The sequence below is a fragment of the Scyliorhinus torazame genome, chromosome 13 (assembly GCF_047496885.1).
Source record: "Scyliorhinus torazame isolate Kashiwa2021f chromosome 13, sScyTor2.1, whole genome shotgun sequence".
Classification (NCBI taxonomy): Eukaryota; Metazoa; Chordata; class Chondrichthyes; order Carcharhiniformes; family Scyliorhinidae; genus Scyliorhinus; species Scyliorhinus torazame.
The window spans coordinates 31,743,867-31,765,377 of NC_092719.1; the positions used below are offsets into that span (position 1 = coordinate 31,743,867).

At 47.7% G+C, this 21,511-nt stretch overlaps 1 protein-coding gene and 1 non-coding gene across 9 annotated transcripts in view; one reads left to right on the forward strand and one right to left on the reverse strand.

Annotated features, from left to right (window-relative positions):
• The window catches only part of sbf1 (SET binding factor 1), a 217,908-nt gene that overhangs the window by 55,639 nt on the left and 140,758 nt on the right, over positions 1-21,511 (forward strand). The gene's annotated exons all lie outside the window — the stretch shown is intronic.
• Positions 19,610-19,804, reverse strand: LOC140388714 (U2 spliceosomal RNA). The gene has a single exon (XR_011934267.1). It is a non-coding gene; the product is annotated as a U2 spliceosomal RNA (small nuclear RNA).

A 21,511-nucleotide genomic window follows, 5' to 3' on the forward strand; every position in this document is an offset into this window, starting at 1 on the left:
CTTGAGTGCTGTTGGAGCTGCACTCATCCAGGCAAGTGGTGAGTATTCCATTACACTCCTGACTTGAGCCTTGTAGGTGGTGGACAGGCTTTGGGGATTCAGGGGGTGAGTTACTCGCCGTAGGATTCCTAGCCTTTGACCTGCCCTGGTAGCCACAGTATTAATAAGGCTAGTCCAGTTCAGTTTCTGATCAATGGTAACCCCCTGGATGTTGACTGTGGGGGTTCAGCGATGGTAATGCCATTGTGGGGCAATGGTTGGGTCCACTCTTGTATGATATGGTCATTGCCTGGCACTTGTGTGGCGCGAATGTAACTTGCCGCTTGTCAGCCCAAGCCTGGATATTGTCCAGGTCTTGCTGCATTTTGACATGGACTGCTTCATTATCTGAGGAGTCGCGAATGATGCTGGATATTATGCATACATCTGCAAACACCCCCACTTCTGACCTTATGATGGATCCACCCTGTCAAGACACCTCAGGATCTTGTGTTTCCATCAAGTTGCCTCTTACTCTTTTAAACGCCCAGCAGATACAAGCCTAGCCTGTCCAACCTTTCCTCCTAAGACAAACCGCCCAATCCAGATATCAGTTAGTAAACCTCTGAACTGCTTCCAACACATTTACATAGTTAAATAAGGAGAACGATATTGTACATAGCACGCCAGATATGGTCTCACCAATGCCCCTGCATATCTGAAGCATAACCTCCCTACTTTTGTAGTTCCCCCTATAATAAATAGTACTTGCTGTACCTGCATTCAAGCCTTGTGCGATTCATGCACAAGGTATATTGTACCTTTTTAATAAATATATATATATTTATTCAAGTATTTCAACAAATTTCCAACAGACCCCCCCCCCCCCCCCCCCCAAAAACCCAAAAAGAAAGCAACAGGAGCACAAGTAGAAATTATACATTGGATTTCATCCATATACAGTAACCCCCCCATATAACAGTAAAAAGCACAAATAGCCCCTGGGCTGCTGCTGCTGACCTCCTCCTAACGCTCCGCGAGATTGTCTAGGAACGGTTGCCACCGCCTGAGGAACCCCTGCACAGACCCTCTCAAGGCAAACTTTATCCTCTCCAGCTTGATGAACGCTGCCATGTCATTGATCCAAGCTTCCACACTAGGGGGCTTCGCGTCCTTCCATAGTAGCAGAATCCTCCACCGGGCTACCAGGGACGCAAAGGCCAGAATACCGGCCTCTTTCGCCTCCTGCAGTCCCGGCTCGTCCGATACCCCAAATAATGCTAATCCCCAGCTCGGCTTGACCCGGGCATTCACCACCGTGGACATAGTCCTCGCAAAACCCCCTCCAAAACCCATCCTGTGCCGGGCACGACCAGAACATATGGACGTGATTTGCCGGGCTCCCCGAACACCTCCCACATCTGTCCTCCACTCCAAAGAACCTACTCAACCTCGCCCCTGTCATATGCACTCTGTGAGTAACCTTGAACTGTATTAGGCTGAGCCTGGCACAAGAGAAGGAAGAATTAATCCTACTCAGGGCATCAGCCCACAGACCCTCATCTATCTCCTCCCCAAGCTCCTCCTCCCACTTGCCATTTAACTCCTCCACCGAGGCCTCCTCCTCTTCCTGCAGCTCCTGATAAATCGCTGAAACCTTGCCTTCTCCAACCCATACACCCAAAATCACCCTGTCCTGAATCCCACATGCCGGAAGCAGCGGGAATTCCCTCACCTGCCGCCTCACAAACGCCCTCACTTGCATGTACCTGAAAGCGTTTCCCGGGAGTAACCCAAACTTCTCCTCCAACGCCCCTAGGCTCGCAAACGTCCCATCGATGAACAGGTCCCCCATTCTTCTAATCCCTGCCCGATGCCAGCTCCGAAACCCCCCATCCATCCTTCCCGGGACGAACCGATGGTTCTCCCGAATCGGGGACCAAACCGAGGCCCCCACCTCACCCCTGTGTTGCCTCCACTGCCCCCAGATCTTCAGTGTCGCCGCCACCACCGGACATGTGGTGTACCTTATCGGCAGCGGTACCGTCACCAGCGCCCTCAGGCTTGTGCCCACACAGACGCCACCTCTAACCTCTTTCACGCCGCCCCCTCTCCCTCCATTACCCACCCACTTATGGATCATCGCCACATTGGCTGCCCAATAATAGCCACACAGATTCGGCAGCGCCAGCCCCCCCCAAGAAACACCCTCTTCACCCTCGGAGTCTTATTCGCCCACACAAATCCCATGATGCTCCTGCTTACCTGTTTGAAAAAGGTCTTGGGGATCAAAATGGGAAGGCACTGGAACACAAAGAGAAACCTCTGAAGGGCTGTCATTTTTACCGACTGCACCCCATCCGCCAGTGAGAGTGGCAGCATATCCCATCTTTTAAAATCCTCCTCTATCTGCTCCACCAACCGTGTCAAATTAAGCTTGTGCAGGGCCCTCCAACTCCTAGCTACTTGGATCCCCAGGTACCGAAAGCTCATTTCCGCCCTCTTCAGCGGTAGCTCGTCTATCCCCCTTCCCTGGTCCCCTGAGTGCACCACAAAGAGCTCACTCTTCCCTATGTTGAGTTTATACCCCGAAAAGTCCCCAAACTCCCTGAGGACCCACATGACCTCCGCCATCCCCTCCACTGGATCCGTAACATACAACAACAGGTCATCGACATACAACAACATCGGCATACAACAGGCCACCTGCTCCTCCTCCACCCTCGGGAACCTCAGCTGATCTAGGAATCGTCGCATCCCCTCCTCCCCCGCTGGGGGCTCAGACCTGTACAGATCCCCATAGAAGTCCCTAAATACCTTGCTTATTCTCACCGCACTCCGCACCATATTCCCCCCTCTATCCCTAACTCCACCAATCTCCCTCGCTGCCTCCCTCTTACGAAGCTGATGTGCCAGCATCCAACTCGCCTTCTCCCCATACTCATAAACCGCCCCTTGCGATTCCTCCACTGTGCCTCTGCTTTCCCCGTAGTCATCAGGTCGAATTCCGTCTGGAGGTTCCGTCGCTCCCTAAGTTGCCCCTCCTCGGGGGCCTCTGCATATCTCCTGTCCACCCTTAAAATCTCCCCCACCAACCTCTCCCTCTCCCTCCTCTCTCTCTTCTCCCTGTGGGCCCTAATGGAGATTAGCTCTCCCCTGACCACCGCCTTCAACGCCTCCCAAACTACCCCCACCTGCACCTCCCCGTTATCATTGGCCTCCAAGTATCTTTCAATACACCCCTGCACACCCCATCATCCGCCAACAGTCCCACATTAAGGCGCCACAGCAGGCGCTGGTCCCTCTCCTCCCCCAACTCAGGCTCCTCCCAATGCGGGGCGTGGTCCGAGATGGCTATGGACGAGTATTCCGTTCCCTCCACTTTCAGGATTAGTGCCCTACTCAAAATGAAAAAATATCCGGGAGTAGGCTCTATGGACGTGGTAAAAGAAGAAATTCCCTGGCCTGCGGCCAGGCAAACCTCCATGGATCCACTCCATCCATCTGGTCCATAAACCCCCTGAGCACCTTGGCCGCAGCCGGCCTCTTGCCCGTCCTGGACCTAGAACGGCCGACACCCGCTTCCCCACCAGTATTGCAACCCCTCTGTTCTTCGCATCCAGCCCTGAATGAAAGACCTGCCCTACCCATCCCTTTCTCAGCCTAATCTGATCTGCCACCTTCAAATGTGTCTCCTGGAGCATAACCACGTCTGCCTTCAGTCCCTTTAAGTGCGCGAACACCCGGGCCCTGTTGACCGGCCCGTTCAGGCCCCTCACATTCCAAGTTATCAGCCGGATCAGGGGGCTCCTCCACCCCCCCCCCCCCCCCCCCCCCCCCCCCCCCCCCCCCCCCCCCGGCCGCCGACTAGCCATCTCCTTTTCTAGGCCAGCCATGTGCCCGCGCCTCCCACACCCTCCAGTCCCCCAGGCGGCGGACCCCCGCCCCGACCACCTCTCCTACTTCCAGCTCCCCTTTGGCCAATGCAGCAGCATCCCAGTTTCCCTCTTTCCCCCCCACCCCCCTCCCCCCGCTAGATCCTCATCAACCATTTTGCTCCGCCCATGACGCTCCCGTAAGTCAGCTGACCCCTGCTGAACCCGGCCCCTCCCGCCATTCCATCGACCCCCCAGTGTGAGAATCCCCCCACCCCTTGGCAGTCAGTGTGCGCTCCTCTCCAGCACTGCCCTTCTCTCTCCTCTCCCCCCCCCCCCGACCCCGCCCCCATCCTTCCCTAGCACGGGAAAAAGCCCGCGCTTTCCGTCTGAGCCGGCCCCGCCCCCTCTGGCGCAGCTCCTTTTTGCGGCCTTACCCCAACTCCCCATCCCCGGGCCTCCACCCCCCCCTCTTCCTCCGCGGGCCCCTGCCCCTCCAACACCGACGCCCACACTCTCCCACAGCCCCCACATCAAATCCATTCACTCATCCCCACCCAGCACCGAAACAAAAAGAACATTCCCCAAACGCAGTTAACACAGTAAACATCCCCCCCCCGACAAACCCTCAGTTTGAGTCCAACTTCTCAGCCTGGATAAAGTTCCATGCCTCATCAGGCGTTTCAAAATAGTGGTGCCGATCTTGGAACGTGACCCACAGTCGCGCTGGCTGCAGCATCCCGAACTTCACCCCCTTCCGATGGAGAACCGCCTTAGCCCGGTTAAAACCAGCTCTCTTCTTAGCCACCTCCGCACTCCAGTCCTGGTAAATACGGATCTCCGTGTTCTCCCACCTGCTGCTCCGTTCTTTTTTGGCCCATCTCAGGATACATTCTCTGTCCATAAAGCGGTGGAACCTCACCACTACGGCCCTTGGCGGCTCGTTGGCTTTGGGTCTCTTTGCCAGGACCCGATGAGCCCCATCCAGCTCCAGGGGCCTCCAGAAAGCTCCCGCGCCCATCAGCGAATTGAGCATCGTGCTCATATGTGCCCCGGCATTGGGCCCCTCCACTCCTTCAGGGAGAGCCAGAATCCGAAGATTCTTCCTCCTCGACCTATTCTCCAGGTCCTCAAATCTTTCCTGCCACCTCTTGTGCAGCGCCTCGTGCGCCTCCACCTTCACTGCCAGGCCCAAGATCTCGTCCTCGTTCTCTGAGGCTTTTTGCCGCACCTCTCGAATCGCCGCCCCTTGGGCCTTCTGGGTCTCCACAAGCTTCTCAATCGCCGCCTTCATTGGCGCCAGCATTTCGGTCTTCAGCTCCTCAAAGCAACGTCTAAGAAACCCCTGCTGCTCCTGTGACCACTGCGCCCATGCTGCTTGGTCTCCACCCGCCGCCATCTTGCTTTTCCTCCCTCGCACTTTCCGCTGCACCAGGATCACTTTTTTAACCGCTCCACTCCTGGTCCAATCCATATAATGTCGGGGGAACCGTGCTGTCACCTTCCCACACTGGGTGCGGTCGAACAATTGCCGTTGGGGGCCCTCTGAAGAGCCCAAAAGTCCGTTCCCGGCGGAAGTTGCCGAGCGTGCAACCTACCTAGGAATAGCCGCAACCAGAAGTCGGTATATTGTACCTTAAGCTTCCATGGTGCAGTTACCACTTTAAAGGATTTGTTCCTGTTGAATTAAGGCTGCAGCCTTTTAAAAAGTACTTTATTTTTGACTGTGTGGGTTGCTTAGGCTGCTGTGTTCTGATGAATTGTCGGAATAAATAAGGGATTAGGTGTCTCTTATACAATTATTGGGTCAGAGGGTTAAATGATATTATTCAAGGCTGCACTAATTACCAGCAGAGCACCTGCCTCCAAATGCACTTTATTACATTACTGTGTAAAACTGAAGGGCTGAGGGAAGCTTTACAGATTAGGATTACTATCTGTGTTTGTCTTGAGACGTGTCTTGACCTGACAGATTGTTGTAAACCTGTACCGATATAAAATTGTCCCTTTGTCTTCTGCAGCACAGTTGAGTGTCATCGTGTGTTTGTGATCTTTGTTACTCGGAGCTGAAGTTTTCCGATTTTGTGAAACAAATTTTCCTTCAGTATGTTTACTGTTCAACAAATAAATTTGAACAGGTGGCATGGTGGCTCAGTGGTTAGCACTTCTGCCCCTCAGCGCCGAGGACCCAGGTTCAATCTGGCCCCGGGTCACTGTCCATGTGGAGTTTGCATGTTCTCCCCGTGTCTGCGTGGGTCTCACCCCCACAACCCAAAGATGTGCAGGTTAGGTGAATTCACCACGCTAAATTGCCCCTTAATTGGAAAAATAATTAATGAAACAAAAACCCAATTGAATTTGAATGAAAACTCTCCTTCGTCTTTGGCAGTGGCTGGATTGTTTTTACATAGTAAAATAATTATTTGGAAATGTGCAATGCCTATACGCTCCACATCCTGCAAATACTCAGGACAGCTGATATGGAGAGAATGCTTAACTTTCAGGATATGAAGCTTTTCTCAAGACGTGAGAGATCTGGGACCTTTTTAGTGCTCATGGCTCAGTTTATTAATTTGACCAGTGGAACTTTCGGGGGTCTCTTGGATATAATATTTCCAGGTACCCATTCCATTTTAGTTTTCTGATGAGAAAGATATACTGATGGAGTTAAATGATGTAGGAAGAAATTTATGTGGAGTTAAAACACTGGCACAGTGACCTGTTTCTGTATTATAAATACTATGTAGTAAGTACTTTTTACATCCGTGTTTTCCAAAGATAAAGATATTGGTGGGATAACCCTGAAGTTGTTGAGAGCACAATGAGCAATAATATGATGGATAAATGGAACGTGTTAGATTTGTCAATGAAGCTAAATGAATACAATGTAACAGAGCTCAAAGTGGGGTGGAATTATAAACCTCTTTCAGGCTCTGAGTGTTTTCGATCTGTTGAAGGGCCAATTTATTCCCATTTTTAAACAGACAGAGAGAACTACTCTGGGTAATTACAGACCAATATGCTTAACATCTGTGGGAAGGAAAACTGAAGAGTTTCTGATTAAGGATGAAATGACCATGTATTGTAATAAAGAGAAAATGCAGGTGTCCAGCATGGATTTCACAAAACACAAACCTCATATCAGGAGAAAACAGACATGGGGAAATACAGTGGATGTGGTATACATGGATTTTAGGAAGGCATTTCACAAGGTATTGTAAGTGAAATTACAAAAGAAAATTGTGTAATGAAAGTTTAAAAAAATATATATTTTTATTCTCCTTTTTCACATTTTCTCCTGCATTTACACCCATCAACAATAAACAATAATCAGCAAGATATGTCAATCCCCATAATAACAACGATCCCATCCGCCCACCAACCCCCAAACATCAGCCCGCATGTTTACATAAACAAATGGCAAAAAGGAATCAGGGATTACCCAGAGTCACAATTAATCTACACAGGCCCCCCCCCCCCAAAAAAAAACGAATGTTCGATGTTATCCAGCTCTTGAAAGTGCATAATAAACAGTGCAGGCATTCACTCTCCGGAGAACCTCTCACCAGACCCCCTCCTCTATAACCTCTCCCAGCTCTTCCTCCCACTTTGCTTTGATCCCTTCCAGTGGTGCCTTATCCTCTTCCAAAATAGCTCCGTACACCGCTGACACTGCCCCCTTCTCCAGTCCCCTGTCGTCAACACCTCCTCCAGCAATGCGGAGGCCGGTTCCTCTGGGAAGCTCTGTATCTCCTTCCTGGCAAAATCCCGAACCTGCATGTACGTAAACACTTCTCCCTGCTCAAGCCCATACTTCGCTTCTAGCTCCCTCAATCCTGCAAACCAACCCCGAAGAAACAAATCCTTTAGCGTATTAATTCCTTCTCTTCCCATTTCTGAAAACTTCCATCCCACCTCCCTGGCTCAAATCTGTGGTTCCCCGAATCGGCATTTCCCTTGACCCTAAACCCAACCCGAAGTGTTGCCGAAACTGCCTCCAGATTTTCAATGAAGCTATTATTACCGGACTCCCTGAATATTTCCCCGGAGCTATCGGGAGCGGCGCTGTTGCTAGTACCTTCAGCCCTGACCCCCTGCACAAACTCTCCTCCATTCTGATCCACTGAGAATCAACCCCTCTGACCCAGCTCAGCACCTTCTCTCTCTGGCCACCTTCCCTCCCCATATGAATGAGGTAATCCTTCCCTCAATCTCTCTGAAAAAAGACTTTGGCAGGAAAATCGGTAGACATTGAAAAATAGACAGGAATCGCGGCAACACATTCATTTTAACCGCCTGTACCTGACCCGCAAGTGACAGAGGAAGGCCGTCCTACCTTGCCAGATCGGCTTTCACTCTCCCCACCAAACTAGTGATGTTGTACCTGCGAAGCCTCCCCCACTCCCGGGCAACCTGCACCCTCAGATACCTAAAATGAGTCCCAGCTCTACGGAATGGCAGCACCTCCTCCCCTGCCCCCACCCCCGGCCGAGACACCACAAAATACTCACTCTTGTCCCGGTTCAGCATGTACCCTGAGAAAGACCCAAATACCCGCAGCAGCTCCAATGTTCCTCCTATCGACGCACTCGGTTCCGACACATACAGCAGCAAGTCGTCGGCATATAAGGACACCCTATGCTCTACCCCCCCCCCCCCCCCCCCCCCCCGCACTATTCCTTTCCATGCTCCCGAACTTCTCAATGTGATGGCCAACGGCTCAATCGCAAGTGCAAACAGCAGGGGGGGACATAGGACATCCCTGTCTCGGCCCACGGTGGAGAGAAAAGTATCTCTAACTGATATTATTTATGCGGACACTCGCCTTCGGCTCCTTATATAAAAGCTTTACCCAGTTCACAAACCTTGGTCCAATCCCAAACCGCTCCAGCACTGCCAACAGGTACCCCCATTCTACCCGATCAAACGCCTTCTCGGCGTCCAATGCCACAACTACCTCTGTTTCCTTCCCTTCCGCCGGTGCCATAACAACGTTCAAAACCCTCCTAATGTTCGAAAACAGCTGCCTTCCTGTCACGAACCCCGTCTGATCCTCCCCTATCACCTTCGGGAGGCACTCCTCCAGCCTACCCGCCAGTATCTTCGCCAACACTTTTGCGTCCACATTCAGAAGTGATATGGGCCGATACGACCCACGCTCCGTCGGATCCTTATCTTTTTTTACCAACAGTGAAATCGATGCCTGCCCCAAAGTTGCGGCAACACCCCCTTCCCTATCGCCGTATCAAACATCCCCACCATCAGGGGTGCCAACCTATCCTTACATTTTTTATAATATTCCACCGGAAACCCATCCGGCCCTGCCACCTTCCCCGACTGCATCCTCCCAGTCGCATCCTTTATCTCCTGCTCCACTATTGCTCCTTCTAATGTAGCCCTGTCCCCCCTCCCCTAGCCTCGGGTACTCCAACCCATCTAGAAATTCCTGCATCTCACGGTCTCCCCCGGGTGGCTCTGACTTGTACAACCTCTCATAAAACTCCTCAAAAATCTTGTTAATCAGCACTGGAGCCACCACCAACTTCCCTGCCCTATCCTTCACCTGAAGAATTTCCCTTGCCGCTGCCTCCCTCCGGAGCTGACCTGCTGACCTTATCTCCATGTTCATAAACTGCACCCCTTGCTCATCTCAGCTGGCGCACCGCCTTCCTGGTGGACAGTCGGTCGAAGCTCGCCTGTAGTTCCTTCCTCTTTTCCAGCTTCGCCGGGTCCCCATCCTCTGCATACCTCCTATCTACCTCCAACATCTCATCTATTACTAGTGTTATGAAAGTTAGGAGCAGGTTAGTAAACTGGATTATTATGGATTAGAAAGATAACATATTGGCCCAGAATTTCCCGAAACAGTGTACCTGGCAAGTTATTTGAAACTTACACCTTAGTTGCAAGTTACTGTACATCAAAATTTCTCGGCATTTCATGAAGATACTCTGGAAGATTAATACTGATGTTTAACCATCAGAAATCAGCATCAACATTTGTGACAAAGAAGAGACTGTATGTTTGTTTTAAAAGGGGGAGAGTGGGAAATGTTCATAATCGAAGTCCTGGGTGTCCTTGTACACATCACAAATTAACATACAAGTACAGCAAGCAATTATGAAAGTAAATGGTATGATAACCTTAATTACAAAGGAGTTAGAATACAAGAATAAAGAAACCATAGAGAATATTGTAGGGCTATTGTGTGACCACACCTTGGGTACCGTACACAGTTTTTGTCACTACACGACAAAGGATGTGCTTGCCTTAAAGGGAATGCAGCACAGGTTCACTAGGACCCTTTCTGGGATGAAAGTGTCAAATGAGATGAGATTTAGTATGCTGGGCATATATTCCCTCGAATTTAGAGATGTGATCTTGTTGAAAAGAATACATTGGTAAGCAGCTTGACGGGGGTGATTCTGGAAGAAAGTTTCTGCTGGCTGAGGAGTCGAGAACTAGGGGCTGAAGCCTTCTCTGAGTAAGGTAATTTAGGAATGAGATGAGAACATTTTTCGCCCAATTTCCAAGATTCACAAAGCTTTAACTACTGCAGAGGGCTGTGAATGCTAGGTTGATTATTATGTTCAAGATCGAGGCAAATAACATTTTGAACAATAAAGGAATCGAGGAATATGGGAATAGTGTGGTTGGTGGAAGATCAGCCATGATATTGAATGATGGAGAATGCTGGATGGCCTGATCCTGTAACTATTTCTTGTATTTCTTTAAGTTCCTCTCTATTCCTGGAAATTAACGTTTGAAACCATCAAATCACCAGTTATGCACATCAGGCACAGCATGTTTAATGAAATGCAATTGTCCACAAATTTGCATTTTGAATGGAAATCATTCCGATGTCATAAAGATGCATTCAAAGATATATAAATATGTTGTAGATCCCAGCGAGGAGCAATTATTAAAAAAAAAAAAAAAATTAGTTTAAAATACTGGGTTTTTAGCCAGGAGTTGGGGAACCTTACATAGGCTTAATCTAACACGATTGGTGGAACAGATGGAGGAGGATTTTAAGAGATGGGACATGGTGCCCCTGTCACTGGTGGGTAGGGTGCAGGCAGTCAAAATGGTAGTCCTCCTGAGATTCCTTTTTGTGCTTCAGTGCCTCCCGGTGATGGTCACAAAGGCTTTTTTCAAGAAAATCGAGAAAAGTGTTATGAGTTTTGCGTGGGCTGGGAAGACCCCGAGAGTGAGGAGGGGGTTTTTGCAGCGTAGCAGGGATAGGGGGGGACTGGCACTACCGAGCTTAAGTGAGTACTATTGGGCCTCCAATATCTCAATGGTGTGTAAGTGGATGGGAGAAGGGGAGGGAGCGGCGTGGAAGAGATTGGAGATGGCGTCCTGCAAAGGAACCAGCCTACAAGCACTGGCGATGGCGCCGTTGCCGTTCTCCCCGAAGAAATACACCACAAGTCCAGTGGTGGAGGCAACACTGAAAATTTGGGGGCAGTGGAGACGCATAGGGGAATGATGGGAGCCTCGGTGCGGTCCCCGATAAGAAATAATCATAGGTTTGTCCTGGGGAGAATAGACGGGGGATTTAGAGCTTGGCAGAGAGCTGGGATTGTGCAACTGAGGGATCTGTTCTTAGACGGGACGTTTGCGAGTCTGGGAGCGCTGACGGAAAAATATGGGTTGCCCCAAGGGAATGCATTTCGGTACATGCAACTGAGGGCTTTTGCGAGGCAACAGGTGAGGGAATTTCCGCAGCTCCCGACGCAGGAGACTCAGGATAGAGTGATCTCGGGGACATGGGTGGGGGATGGTAGGGTGTCGGATATATACAGGGAAATGAGAGACGAAGGGGAGATCATGGTGGATGAGCTGAAGGGAAAATGGGAAGAAGAGCTGGGGGAAGAGATTGAAGAGGGGCTGTGGGCAGATGCCCTACGTTGGGTAAACTCTTCGTCCTCGTGCGCCAGGCTTAGCCTGATACAATTCAAGGTTTTGCACAGGGCGCATATGACCGGAGCAAGGCTCAGTAAATTTTTCGGGGTAGAGGATAGGTGTGGGAGATGCTCGAGGAGCCCAGCAAACCACACCCACATGTTTTGGTCATGCCCGGCACTGCAGGGGTTCTGCGTGGGGGTGGCGAATATGCTTTCGAAGGTGGTGGGGGTCCGGGTCGAGCCAAACTGGGGGTTGGCTATATTTGGTGTTGCAGAAGAGCCGGGAGTGCAGGAGGCGAGAGAGGCTGATGTTTTGGCCTTTGCGTCCCTAGTAGCCCGGCGAAGGATATTGCTTATGTGGAAGGAAGCCAAACCCCCGGGCGTGGAGACCTGGATAAACGATATGGCAGGGTTTATAAAACTAGAACGGATAAAGTTTGTACTAAGGGGTTCGGCTCAGGGGTTTACCAGGCGGTGGCAACCGTTCATTAACTACCTCGCAGAACGATAAAGGAAATGGGAAGGCAGCAGCAGCAACCCAGGGGGGAGGGCTCAGGTGGGCCCTCAGGGGTGTTTTTGTATAGATATTTGTACTTGGTTATGTATACTGGATTGTTTGATTTTATTATTTGGGAGAGTTATTTTTGCTATGGCAGTTGCCATTTAGTTTATATATTATTTATCTATTTGTTAAAAACGGTCACTGTTATTTATATTGCTTTATTGTTGTAAAAAGGAAAAGCCTTTGGTTTTGTTTGGCCGAAAAATTTGAATAAAATATATTTAAAAAAAAAATACTGGGTTTTGCCAGAGGCTTCGTAGAATCCATGTAAAAGATTGAAGGAATTTAAATACCATGAAACTGGGGGTAAGTCGCTTATACCTGACATTGCTTTGTCCACCGTGCCAAAGATCAGCAGTGCTGTACTTGGTTCAGTTCAGGAAATTCTGTACTATCATAAAAGAAGAGGGCAATTTCTCAGAGTGGCGATTTACTTTCCGAAGCCTTCTGAAGTAACTGAAAAAAGCACCCTGTATTAGAAGCAACCGTCATTCCATCATCACCTCCTAGAAACTGAAAAGGGTGATAATTCTGGCCTTGCCATTACATCTGCAACCATCTCCCCAACACCCTGAGAACTAGTATGAAAAATATCCAGAGCTGGGCAAACTCAAACTTTTGATTTGAATTTAAAAGATAACTCCGGACAGAGCTGGTAACACAGAAGGTATTGGGCATGATACATTTTTGTGAAAGTCAGTTGAGGACTGGGTCAGACCTAATTCTGCCCTTTCGGCTCCAGTATCAATGATGTTGCCAAAACCTATGGGATTATATTAGGAGGGGAGGAACCCTCCACTAGTTGTTTGGGTGCAATGATGTCAACTATGTTTTTATTTAGCTGCTGACGTGTGTGAGAGGAATTACATACTCCAGTCTGACAGCAATCTGATCCGAGCTGAGTGACAGCGTGAATGATAAATCAGTACAACAGAGAAGGCTGAAATGCGTATTTTAGGAATAAAATTCAAGTTTTGATAAACCCATGCATCTTGTTGTGGTCAAGCTGGAAATTTTGTAGTGCCTGCTCACAAATGTGTAACTCCAGACTTGGGCCAGCGCTGCTGTTTAAATGTACTGCGAAGAATGTTTTTGGCAATAATGTTTTGCCCTCTTTATAGGTTAAGAATCACAAAGTTCAGCTGAAAGCATTTTGCTGGGGTTGATGAATAATTTAAGGAGAAACCGAGCAGGTTTTAAGAACCAGAATGTTTAATTCCTTTATGATGCTTTTATAAAGACGGTGTCCTTTATCCAGAATGTTGAGAGAAGTATTGAAATGGATTTCTTTACTCATTCATGGGATGTATTATTCCTGGCAGGGCCACATTGATGCCCTGAGAAGGTGGTGGTGTACCACCTTTTGGAATTTACTTAAATATAGAGGGATATGCAATAATTATTTGGCAACTTTTCTAATTTTCCAGGCTGTTTTCACTGTGGCGGATAATTGAGGTTCCAGTGTGGTATTAGATAGTACAGATCAAGAATACAGCAGTGATTCTGCATCGTTTTACTTTGTCTCTCTAAACATGACAGGAAGCCTCATCAATGAAGTGGCAGTTTCTTAAAATAACTGATAAAGTTCAGAGTTTGGCAATAATTGCTCATTGTGACACTCAGTAAATATAGTGTCAGAGCAAGAGATGTGTGTTCGATGGGGAGATTTGGGACAGGGTGGTGAATGGAAACAGCATGATTGGGAAGGAAGTAGTAATGTTAGGATTTGAAATCGCCCAGGGAGAATGTACAGTTGTGATGTGGAAGCCAGGCCCTTATCAGTTTAACTTTTAGAACATAGAACATAACAGCGCAGTACAGGCCCTTCGGCCCTCAATGTTGCGCAGACCCGTGAAACCACTCCAAAGCCCATCTACACTATTCCCTTATCGTCCATATGTCTATCCAATGACCATTTGAATGCCCTTAGTGTTGGCTTATTCAAGACTTTGAAGATGAGATTTCTTTCATAGAATTTTGGATGTTTACAGCATGGATAACCATTTAGCCCCTACTGTAGCATTCCAAAACCGATCCCATAGACTTGCTCTTTTACCCATATCCCTTTCTATCTACACTTCAGTTAAAATTTACAATGCTCTCTGCTAATTGAACGTTACAAGGAATCTCACATATAGAATCCCGACAGTACTGAAAGAAGCCATTTGACCCATTGAGTCTGCACCAACCCTCCAAAAGAGCACCAAGGCCCACTCCCCTCCCTATCCATGTAACTCCGTGCATTGATCACCTATCCTGCGCATCTTTGGACTCTGGGAGGAAACCAGAGCACCAGGAAGAAACCCACGCAGACACTGGGAGAACATACAAACTCCACACAGTCACTGAAGGTGGGAATCGAACCTGGGCCTCTGGCGCTGTGAGGCAACAGTGCAGACCACTGTGCCACCGTGCTGCCCTATTTGAGTAGTTGGTTAAACTCTGTATCCTTTGTCCATCTTGCTTATTAATTGGTGTGGTTCTTTTTAAAGAAGGCAACTGTGAATCTAATCACTGAGATGTGGGACCGCATCAGGTAAAATCAAGCTTTTACAAGTGGACTGAAGGAGGTTGGCTGTGATGCAGCACATTCCCACCCCAGAGCTTTAGATTACTAGTCCTGAGCAGGACAGAAAAGTTGGATGCTTCCCCACAATGTGCCTGCTCTTCCGTCTGCCTATGTATGTCAACATTGCACTGTTCTATATCAGTAACAATTCCTACCTCTGCTGTATTTTGTAAATAAATGTGGAAATTGCTCTTGGTGTTGGATGAATGCTGAAATTTTTATATATAGATACTGGACCAGGTGAATGAAGCATACTTTGACAGTTGGCTTCATGAGAACCTGAAATTGCTGATAGCTTTTCAGTTAACAGCAGTGCAGTGAGCTGTAGCTGGTGCTTAAAATAGCTAGGTTTGCTGCAATGCAGTTATGACTTGCTAGATCTGTGTCAGTGAATCTGCACCGTGTCCCTGGGACTGTGCATATGTGAAAGGCTCCTCATCTCAGATTGTTAATTATTTATGCCATTTTATTGTATAGAATACTATCTTTCAATCTGCGTCACACTATATCTTTTAAAAAATATATTATTATTTTCCTTTTTAACATTTTTCTCCCAAATTTACACCCAACAATAAACAATAATCAGTAACCAATGCAATGACAATCCCCATATCAATAACAACGATCCCATCCTCTCACCAAACCCCAAGCATTAGCCCGCATGTTAACATAAACAAATGACAAATAGGAATCAGGAATCACCTATAGTCACCATTAACACAGACAGTTCCACGCACCCCTCCATGTTCGATGTAATCCAATTCTCAAAAGTGCACAATGAATAACTCCCATGAATTGTAGAACCCCTCCCTCCTTCCCCTCAGTTCAAATTTGACCTTTTCGAGCATCAAGAATTCCAGCAGGACCCTCCGCCACACCTGGGCACAGGGGGGAGAGGCTGAACTCCACCCGAACAGGATCTGCCATCGGGCGATCAACGAGGCGAAGGCTAGAACATCTGCTTCCGCACCCGTTTCCAACCCAGGCTGGTCTGACATCCCGAATGTTGCCTCCCGAGGGCCAGGGTCCAGTTTCACGTGCACCACTTTAGAGATTACCCTAAACACCTCCTTCCAGTAATCCTCCAGCTTTGGACAGGACTAAAACATATGAACGTGGTTTGCGGGGCCTTCCCTGCAACGTTCACACACACCTACCTCCTCAAAGAACCGGCACATCCTCGCCCTTGTAAGGTGTGCTCTATACACCACCTTCAGCTGTATCAGCCCCAACCTCGCATACGAGGTGGAGGTGTTCACCCTCCGGAGCACCTCACACCAGAACCCCTCCTCCATTCCCTCTCCCACCTCTTCCTCACACTTTGCCTTGATCCCTTCCACCGGCGCCTTCTCCTCTTCAAAAATAGCCCCGTAGACCGCCGATACTACCCCCTTCTCCAATCCCCCTGTCATCAGCACCTCCTCTAGCAATGTGGAAGCCGCTCTACTGGGAAGCTGTGTATCTCCTTTCTGGCAAAGTCTCGAACCTGCATGTAGCTAAATAGTTCCCCCTGCTCCAGCCCATACTTCGCTCCCAGCTTCTTCGATCCTGCAAACCGGCCCCCAAGAAACAGATCTCTTAGTGTCCTAATTCCTTTCTCCCCCAATCTCCAAAAATTTCCATCCAACTTCCCTGGCTCAAATCTATGGTTCCCACGAATCGGCATTTCCCTTGACCCTGACCCCAACCAGAAGTGTTGGTGAAACTGCCTCCAAATTCTCAACAAAGCTATTACTACCGACTTTCTGAGTATTTCCCCGGGGCTGTCTGGAGTGGCGCTGTTGCTAGCGCCTTCAATCCTGACCCCCTACACAAACTCTCCTCCATTCTGACCCATTGGGAGTCAACCCCTCTGACCCAGCTCCGTACCTTCTCCACATTCGCTGCCTAGTAATAATACATCAGGTTCGGAAGACCCCAAACCCCCTGCCCGTCTTCCTCCACATTATCTCTTTGTTCATGGCTCGATTGAAAAAGGTTTGGGATTTACCAGCTGATGGAGCAATAAATCTTTCTGAATCTCCAAAGCTCTGAAATTCAAATGCATGTGTGTGCACGTGTTTAATGTCGACCTTCTGGTCAATCCCTGGGTAGCAGCAAAGGCGTACTGGTCCCACGTTACGGACCTATGAATAATTGCTTTCTGCCATGTACACGTGAACCACAGCTCTATTAAATTCCACTCACTTTCTGCAAAATTTTTGAGAATTGTTCTGAGCTGTTTTGAGAGTGCTTGGGGGATATTCCGGAATGGCTGTCTCCAGGAAAGTCAGGCCATAACTATTCAGGAGCAAGGGATCAAATGTTCCCCAGGCAACACTTTGGTTTGACCAAAATTGCCTGTATCTGTAGCTCAGTGGCATTTTTTTTTACATTTTTAAACATTTGTCTCTATTTCCTGTTTCTACTTATTTTTCATCCTCCACCATGACTGAGGGCACCAGGTTCCGCCCACGGGCAAATTTGGTTGATCAAATAATTTTGAGTTAACATCTACTTCCAAGTCTGATTTCAAAACTTAAGCAAGTAATGTGGCTGTGCATCGACCATAACTTGGGTTGACAGCGGAATTGGGGAGCTTAGCAAATTGATGTTGGGGCAACAGCCAGGGTTTCTGCTATCTGATTGCCCTGTGTAATTGAGTGGAATGGGTTATGATGCTCCCCAGAGTTTGAATAACATTTGTGTGCGACAGTGACTAGCACATTTGGAAGAAAGTATCCTGGATTTGGTGTTTTGGCAGAAAAAGTTGACAAATTTGTGACTCAGAAGGAAAATTGATACACTGGCTTAAATATTGATGCACATTGCTTAACCTATTCAGTATTTTGCATCTAGCCTGCTTATGGGGTGCAAAGGAATTTGAAGATGGCCAACCCACAGGACGATCCCATTGAGCTGTAGAATCATTTACCATGATGCTAATTGTCTTGTATCTCACTGTGAAAGCAGAGGCAGGAAGCATGAAACTACCACACAGTTGAAATATAATGAGATGTTGTGGTAACCTGCACTCTACCATCAGAAGACGTTTCCGGGGTATCTGTGTGATGGCTGAGTTTTAGTTTGCAATTGTGATCAACTCAAAGCTGCATGTGCTCAGGCCAACTGTTCAGATACTCTTTTTTTTTTTTTGACTACTTGAATGCAAAATTGCAGGTACATATAGCTCCCTTCTGTATATACAAAATCTATACCCTATATGATTGGCCTAGATCTTCTGGTCAGTGGCAGATGAGCAGAATGGTGAGGTCTGGTGGCCTAATGCAACTTCAGCTGTTGATATGGGAAACAAGTAGGGAAGTGGATTTGAGACCAAGAGAGATCAGCCGTGATCTGATTGAATGGTGGAGGATAAAAAATAAGTAGAATCAGGAAATAGAGACAAATGTTTAAAAATGTAAAAAATGCCACTGAGCTACAGATACAGGCAATTTTGGTCAAACCAAAGTGTTGCCTGGGGAACATTTGATCCCTTGCTCCTGAATAGTTATGGCCTGACATTCCTGGAGACAGCCATTCCGGAATTACCCCTTGGCTTGCATAGTTTTTCAATGCCTTTGTCTTTAAGCCCTACCCTGCATAATCTCTCTCTCTCTCTCTCTCTCTCCTGTGGCCTCGGAATTAGGAGCAAAAGTAGGCAATTCAACCCCTCGAGCCTGCTCCACCATTCAATCAGATCATGGCTGATCTCTCCTGATCTCAAATCCACTTCCCTACTTGTTTCCCATATTCCTTTAACCTCTTTTAAAATAAATCAGGTGAAAAAGAAGTTAACAAAGCTTGTAGGATTTTGTGCTTTATAAATCGAGGAAAACAACAAGACCTAATGCTTCATATATCAGAAATCAGCTATATCTATCTCCTCTTGAAACCATTTAATGACTCCAATTCCACTGCACTATGGGGCAGAGAGTTCCACAAATTCACCACGCTTTGCGAGAAGTAGTTCCTCCTCATCTCCGTTCTAAATCTACCGCCTCTCAACCTATAGATGCTCCATCCTGTGTTATCTTGTATTTCACATTGATACTGATTCATAGGTTGTTTATGAGGATCGGTTCACTGGATTTAGTGGTTTTTATGGTAGTAACGAGAATAAAGACCGCATGGGCAGCAGCACAGTAGCACTGTTGCTTCACAGCAGCAGGGTCCCAGGTTCGATTCCAGGCTTGGATCACTGTCTATGCGGAGTCTGCATGTTCTCCCTGTGTCTGCACGGATTTCCTCCGGGTGCTCCAGTTTCCTCCCACAAGTCCCGAAAGACGTGCTGTTAGGTAATTTGGACATTCTGAATTCTCCCTCTTTGTACCTGAACAGGCGCCGGAATGTGGCGACTAGGGGCTTTCCACAGTAACTTCATTGCAGTGTTAATGTAAGCCTACTCGTGACAATAAAGATTATTATTATTATGAAGGGTTGAAATATGAGGGTAGGTTGTATAAACCTGGTTTATATTCTGTGAAGTATAGAAGGTTGAGGGGTGATCTAATTGAGATCATGCAAAAAGGATTTGTTAGAGTAGATATAAAGAAAATATTTCCTCTGATAGGGGAATTCGTAACCAGAGAGCACAATCTTAAAATGAAAGCCATGTTAATTAGGTGGGAAATCAGGATGCCTGAATGTTTGTAGAGGGTTAAGAAACTGGAAATTTTCCCCAAGATTCCATTCTTGTCAAGTACCAAAACATTTTCTTTTTTTAAAAAATGTTTTCCTTTTCTGAGTTACCAAGCCAGGGCTCAGAGTGTGGGTCAGGGGCGAACCCCTAATCCAGCTCCTCGCCTGCTCCAAAAAACTAATTCAAATTGAATCGAATTCATGGTCCCCACAAGAGAGACATACCAGATCTGAACCCAAAGGCTCAATCTACAGACACTTGATCTTAGCCAAAAGGCCGAGAAGTGATGACCAAAACATTTTCTGACTGTGATATAAGTGTAAACTATCCCTTCTCACCCTTCTTGATCTACCTGCAATCTTTTACATGGTTGGCCATTACTGTCCTCCTTTAATGCCTCTCTACTATCATCAGCTGGGTGAGACTGCACTTGCCTGGTTTAATTCTTAACTATCTAATCATAGCGAGCATATCACTTGCAGTGGCTTCTTCTGCTTTGCACCGTCACCTCTGGGATCCGCATGAACATAGAATACACAGTGCAGAAGGAGGCCATTCGGCCCATCAAGTCTGCACCGACCCACTTAAGCCCGTAACCCAATAACTCCTCTTCACCTTTTTGGTCACTAAGGGCAATTTATCACGGCCAATCCACCTAACCTTCACATCTTTGGACTGTGGGAGGAAACCGGAGCACCTGGAGGAATCCACGCAGAGACGGGGAGAACGTGCAGACTCCTCCGCACAGACAGTGACCCAGCAGGGAATCGAACCTGGGACCCTTGCGCTGTGAAGCCACAGTGCTAATCACTTGTGCTACCGTGCTGATGTACTTTATGGGCCACTAACGGTGGTATGGATATGTACTTTACCCCTTAAATATTTCTCAACAAGACCTGCTCCTTCAGCTCGAGCATGAAAGTCGAGGATGACCAGATAGTTTGTTTTTGTGAAGCCAACTGAGGAATGTATATGGGCTAGGTCACCAGGGCGGCACTGCTGCCTCACAACTCCAAGGACTCGGAGTTGTGAGGCAGTTTAATTCCGGCCTCGGATGACTGTCTGTGTGGAGTTGCACTTTCTCGCCGTGTCTGCATGAGTTTGCTCAGGTTTCCTCCCACAGTCCAAAGATGTGCAGGTTGGGTGGGCCGACCACGTTTAGCTCGTCCATTACCTCGTGCTCACTGACCCATGTTAGCTCCAAGTCAAGCAACGCCTTGATTTTAAAATTCTCATTTTTGTTTTTGAATTCCTCCATGGCCTCACCTCTTCCCATTGCTGATCTCGTCCAGCCCAAAAACTCTGAGATATATGTACTCATCTAATTCTGGCCTAAAATCCCTGATTTTAATTGCTCCACCGTTAGTGGCCTAGGCTCTAAAACTCTAGAATTCCCTCCTTAAATCCCACTGCCACTTACCTTTCCTTTAAGGTGCTTCTTAAAACCAACCTCTTCGGCAAAGCTTATGATCATCTGCTGTAACATGTCCTTATGTAGTTCAGTGTCAAATTGTGCCGTACAATGCTCCTGTGAAGTGTTCTTTGATATATGCAAGCATTAGGTCTTGTTGTTTTCCTCGATTTATAAAGCGCAAAATCCTACAAACTTTGTTAACTTCTTCGTTCACCTATCCTGCCACTGTCAAGATTGATGTATAAACACCCTACTGGTCTCTTTTTTATTCTTTAAAAAAAAAATTAGAGCACCCAATTCATTTTTCCAATTAAAGGGCAATTTAGTATGGCCAATCCACCTACCCTGCACATCTTTTGGGTTGTGGGGGCGAAACCCACGCCAACACTGGGAGAATGTGCAAACTCCACACAGACAGTGACCCAGAGCCGGGATCGAACCTGGGACCTTGGCGCCGTGAGGCTGCAGTGCTACTCACTGCGCCACTGTGCTGCCCTCTGTTCTTTTTTTAAATATAAATTTAGAGTGCCCAATTAAGGGATAATTTAGTGTGGCCAATTCACCAACCCTGTGCATCTTTG